This window comes from Balaenoptera musculus, chromosome 5, assembly GCF_009873245.2.
Source record: "Balaenoptera musculus isolate JJ_BM4_2016_0621 chromosome 5, mBalMus1.pri.v3, whole genome shotgun sequence".
In the NCBI taxonomy this organism is placed as follows: Eukaryota; Metazoa; Chordata; class Mammalia; order Artiodactyla; family Balaenopteridae; genus Balaenoptera; species Balaenoptera musculus.
Genome location: NC_045789.1, coordinates 38642047 through 38648308, shown reverse-complemented (window position 1 = coordinate 38648308; position 6262 = coordinate 38642047).

Here is a 6262-nt window from a genome sequence, read left to right as displayed (position 1 = left end):
CTACCGAAGCCCGCTCACTCTAGGGCCTGTGTGCCGCAGCTACTGAAGCCCGTGTGCCTAGAGCCTGTGCTCCACAACAAGAGAAGCCACTGCAATGAGAAACTCGCACACCACAACAAAGAGTAGCCCCTGCTTGCCACAACTAGAGAAAGCCCACGCACAGCAACAGAGATACAAGGAGGCCAAAACAAAAAAATGTCTAGTTATCTAAATGCAATGTGATACATCCAAGAAATTAACAAATCACCAAAGCAGTCCTTCAGTCAGATGTCTTGACGGTGGACAATGTGTTCACATTTTACATAATTCAAGGTACCTTGTTATGGAGGAGATAAATGTAACAAATATTCCATTGACCTGCATAATATTTTAAATCCAATCTAAATTTTAATATATCAATTTGGAATTGCACTTGACTGCAAGTAAGCAAAAACTAGCCCTACAGACTTACACAAATTAGAGGTTTCTTTCTTTAAGAAAACAAGTTCAGAAGTAGACAGTTGCTGGGATTGATTCTACAGTTCGATAATGTCAGATATAGTCCCACTTGTTTATTTCTGCTTTTGTTTCCTTTCCTGAGGAGACATAGCCAAAACATTATTGCTAAGACCCATGTCAAAGAGCATACCACCTATGTCTTCTTCTAGAATTTTTATGGTTTCAGGTCTTATATTTAAGTCTTTAATCCATTTTGAGTTTATTTTTGTATATGGCATGAGAAATAGTCTAGCTTGATTCTTTTGCATTTAGCTGTCCAGTTTTCCCAACACCATTTATTGAAGAGGCTGTCTTTTTCCCATTGTATGTTCTTGCCTCATTTGTTGTAGATTAATGCCACATATGAGTGTGGGATCGTTTCTGAGCTCTCTGTTCTGTTCCATTGATCTATGTCTGTTTTTGTGCCAGTACCATACTGTTTTATTACTGTAGCTTTGTAGTATAGTTTGAAATCAAAGTGTGTGATGCTTTCACCTCTGTTCTTTCTCAGTATTGTTTTGGCTATTCAGGTTCTTTTGAGTTTAATACAAACTTTAGAATTATTTGTTCTAGTTCAGTGAAAAATTCCATTGGTATTTTGATAAGGATTGCCTTTGGGTAGTACAGTCACTTTAACAATAATAATTTTTCCAATCCATGAGTACAGTATATCTTTCCATTTGTTTGTGTCATCTTCACTTTCTTTCATCAGTATCTTACAGTTTTCTGAGTTACAGGTCTTTCACCTCCTTAGATTTATACCTAAGTATTTTACTCTTTTTTGATGTGATTGTAAATGGAATTATTTTCTTAATTTCTCCTTCTGATAGTTTGTTGTTGGTTTATAGAAACACAACAGATTTCTATATATTAATTTTGTATCCTGCAACTTTACTGAATTCATTGATGAGCTCTAGTTCTAGAAACACCAGTTGTTTTCTGGTGTTGACTTTAGGATTTTCTACGTATAGTATCATGTTATCGGCAAACAGTGACAGTTTTACTTCTTCCTTTCCAAGTTGGATTTCTTTTATTTCTTTTTCTTGTCTGATTTTTATGACTAGGACTTCCAATACTATGTTGAATGAAAGTGGCAAGAGTGGGCATCCTTGTCTTGTTCCTGATCTTAGAGGAAATACTTTCAGCTTTTTACCATTGAGTATTATGATAGCCATGTGCTTGTCATATATGGCCTTTATTATGTTGAGGTATGTTCCCTCTATACCCACTTTCTGGAGAGTTTTTATCATAAATAGATGTTGAATTTTGTCAAAAGCTTTTTCTGCATTTATTGAAATAGATCATATGATTTTTATTCTTCAGTTTGTTAATGTGGTGTATCACATTGATTGATTTCCGGATATTGAACCATCCTTGCATCTCTGGAATAAATCCCACTTGATCATGGTGTATGATCCTTTAATGTACTGTTGAATTTGGTTGAGGATTTTTGCATTTATGGTCATCCGTAATAGTGGCCTGTAATGTTTGTGTTTGTGTGTGTGTGGAGGGGGCGTATCTTTGTCTGGTTTTAGTACAAGGGGACACTGGCCTTGTAGAATGAGTTCAGAAGTGTTCCTTCCACTGTAATTTTTTGGACAAGTTTGAGAAGGATAGGTGTTAACTCCTCTTTTTTTTTTTTTTTTAATATTTATTTATTTATTTGGTTGCACCAGGTCTTAGTTGTGGCACGTGGGCTCCTTAGTTGTGGCCTGCAAACTCTTAGTTGCAGCATGCATGTGGGATCTAGTTCTCTGACCAGGGATCAAACCTAGGCCCCCTGCATTGGGAGCGTGGAGTCTTAACCATTGTGCCACCAGGGAAGTCTCTTAACTCTTCTTTAAATGTTTAGTAGAACTCACCTGTGAAGCTGTCTGGCTCTGGACTTTTGTTTGTTGGGATTTTTAAAATACTGATTCAATTTCATTGATAATTGAGATAATTTAGATAATTGGGCTGTTCATATTTTCTATTTTTTCCTGATTCAGTCTTGAGATATTGTGCATTTCTAGGGCTTTGTCGGTTTCTTCTAGGTTGTCCATTTTATTGGTGTGTAATTATTCTTAGTAATCTCTCATGATCCTTTTTTTTTTTTTTTGGCCACACTGCATGGCGTGTGGGATCTTAGTTCCCCAACCAGAGATCGAACTTGTACCCCCTGCAGTGGAAGCGCAGAGTCTTAACCACTCGACTGCCAGGGAATTCCCACTTATGATCCTTTGTATTTCTGTGGTGTTGGTTGTAACTTCTTTTTCATTTCTGATTTGGGCTCTCTTTTTTTCTTGATGAATCTAGCTAAAGTTTTATCAATTTTGTTTATCCTTTCAAAGAAACAGCTTTTAGTTTCATTGAGCTTTTCTATTTTTTTAAGTCTCTAGTTCATTTATATCTGCTCTGATTTTTATTATTTCCTTCCTCCTACTAACTTTGGGTTATGTTGGTCTTTTTTTTTTTTTTTCCTTTAGGAATGAGGTTAGGTTGTTTGAGATTTTACTTGTTTACTGAGGTAGGCTTGTATCACCATAAACTTCCCTCTTAGAACTGCTTTTGCTAAAAGATTTTGGATCATTGTGTTATTTTCATTTGTCTCCAGGTATTATTTCATTTCCTCTTTGATTTCTTCAGTGACCCATTGGCTGTTTAGTAGCACATTGTTTAATCTCCACATTTGTGGGTTTTGCAGGTTTTGTTTTTTTTTTCTTGTAGTTAATTTCTAGTCTCATAGCAGTGTGGTCAAAAAAGATATTTGATATGATTTCAATTTTCTTAAATTTACTGAGACTTGTTTTGTGGCCTAGCATTTGATCTATCCTGGAGAATGTTCCATGTATGTGCCCTTGAAAAGACTGTATTCTGCCTTTGGATGGAATGTTCTATATAAATATCTATTAAGTCCATCTTGTCTAATGCATTATTTAAAGCCAGTGTTTCCTTATTGATATTCCATCTGGATGATCTATCCATTGAGGTAAGGTGTTAAAGTCCCCTACTATTATTGTGTAACTGTCAATTTCTCCCTTAATGTTTGTTAATATTTGCTGTAAGTATTTAGGTGCTCCTATGTTGGGTACATATATACTTACAATTGTTATATCTTCCTGTGGGATTGATCCCTTTATCATTATGTAGTGTTCTTCTTTGTCTCTTGTTACAGTCTTTGTTTTAAAGTCTATCTTGTCTGATATAAATATTGGTACTCCAACTTTCTTTTGTTTTCCATTTGCATGCAATACCTTTTTCAGTCCCCTCACTTTCAGTCTGTGTGTGTCTTTAGATCTGAAGTGAGTCTCTTGTAGGCAGCATATATATGTGTCTTTTTTCTTTTTAAATCCATTCAGCCACTTTATGTCTTTTGCTTGAAGCATTTAGTCCATTTATATTTAAAGTAATTATTAATAGGTATATACTTACTGGCATTTTGTTCATTGTTTTCTGGTTGTTTTGAAGCTCTTTTTTGTTCCTTTCTTCTTCTTTTGTTTTCTTCCCTTAGGATTTGATGATTATCTTTAATGTTTGGACTCCTTTATCTTTTGTGTGTGTGTATCTATTTTGGATTTTTGGTTTTGTCGTTACCATGAGGTTTAAATATAACAAGCTCTGTACACACATACATATATAAACATATATATATATATATAAATTTAAGTTGATTCAAGTTCAAATGCATTGTAACAGCCTTGCATATTTGCTCCCTCTCCCCACATTTAATGTGTTTGACATCATATTTCACATCTTTTTGTTTTGTGTATCCCTTAACTAATTATTTTGGATATAGATGATTTTAATACTTTTGTCTTTTAACTTTCCTACTAGCTTCATAAGTAGTTGATCTACTACCTTTAATGTATATTTGCCTTTACCAATGAGATTTTTCCTTTTGTAATTTTCATATTTCTACTGTGGCCTTTTCTTTTCCACTTAGAGACATCTCTTCAACATTTCTTGTACAGCTGATTTAGTTGTGCTGAACTCTCTTAGCTTTTAAAGCTTCTCTGTAAAACTCTTTCTCTCGCCTTCAAATCGGAATGATAGCCTTGCTGGGTAGGGTATTCTTGGTTGTAGGTTTTCTCCATCACTTTGAATATATCGTGCCACTCCCTTCTGGCCTGCAGAGTGTCTACTAAAATGTCAGCTGACAGTCTTATGGGAATTTCCTTGTACATAACTAGTTGCTTTTCCCTTGCTGTTTTTAAGATTCTCACTTTAATTTCTGTCATTTTACTTACAATGTGTCTTAATGTGGACCTCTTTAGGTTGATCTTGTTTGGGACTCTTTGTGATTCCTGAACCTGAATGCCTGTTTTTTTCTTCCCAGGTTAGGGAAATTTTCAGCTATTATGTCTTCAAATATGTTCTCTGCCCCTTTCTCTCTCTCTCTCCTCCTCTGTGACCCCTATAATGTGAATGTTAGCATGCTCGATGTTGTCCTGGAGGTCTCTTAAACTGTTTTTTTGTTTGTTTGTTTTTGTTTTTCTTTTCAGCTTGAGTGATTTCCTCTGCTGTCTTCCAGTTCACTGATCCATTCTTCCATATCATCTAATCTACTGTTGATTCCTTCTAGTATATTTTTTTATTTCTGTTCTTGTACTCTTCAGCTCTGTTTGGTTCTTTATATTTTCTAGCTCTTTGTTAAACTTCTCACTGTGTTCATCCATTTTTCTCTTGAGTTTGTTGAGCATCTTTATGATCGTTACCTTAAACTTTATTGGGTACATTGCTTATCTCCACTTAGTTTTTCTGGGATTTTGTCTTGTTCCTCATTTGGAACATATATCTTTGTCTCTTCATTTTGCCTAATTCTCTGTGTTTGTATGTATTAGGTAGGTTGGTTATGTTTCCCAATCTTAGAGAAGTGCCCTTATGTCGGAGACATTCTATGGGTCTGAGCAGCACACTCCTCTCTGTTCACCAGAGCTATATGCTCTAGGGGTTCCCCCTATGTTGGCTGCATGGGCCCTTTTTTTATGCCAGGGCTGACTACAGTGGGCACGCTGTTAGGCGAGGCTGGCGCTGGCCTTGTTGCCTGCCAGGCCCTGCCTAGTGTGGTGGCTGCTGGCCCACTGGTGGGCAGTGTTAGGTCCCAGTGTGGTTGGCTGCACAGCCTAGAGGCTCCCAAAACCAGTGCCAGCCCGTTGGTAGACTGGGCAGGGTCTCAGGGCAGCTGGCTGCAGAGCCCAGGGCATCCCAGGACTGGTTCCAACCCGCTAGTGGGCAGCATATCATCCTTTTTAAGAAAGGAAACTGAAGTCCAGGGGGATTATCACTTGCTCAAGGTTGTCCAAATAACAGAGCTGGGATTCAATTCTAGGACTACCTGACTTCAACCCACAAGTCCTGAAGCGTCCTAGCTCTTTAAGTGGATCACAACAAGTATCCCTGGCAAAGCCCGTGTTCTTTACACTCTGCTACCCAAATATCCACCTGGCTCTTTTCCAGACACAGAGCTGGACTCATTCTGCTTAACATTATTTCTCTGGCCCCCCTCCTGAGCTTCATATAGGCCCTGCTTTTATGAATGCATGATTATTGAGATCAGTTAGAATAAAATTTATTCAGTTAGAGCTTTTATTTAGTTACATTCTTCTTTTTAAAGATAATGTGTGGCCTCCTGGACAACTTGACTACTTCTAGTTCTTCTCAGTAACATGTTTACAAACCATCTCTGGAAATGGCAGTCTTCCAATGTGACTACTTTCAAACCCTTACATTGATTTGTGTTGTTTCTGTCTTAATGGATGGCTTTTGGTAGACTTCTCTCCAGACCTGTCCTGATTGTGGTAAATAC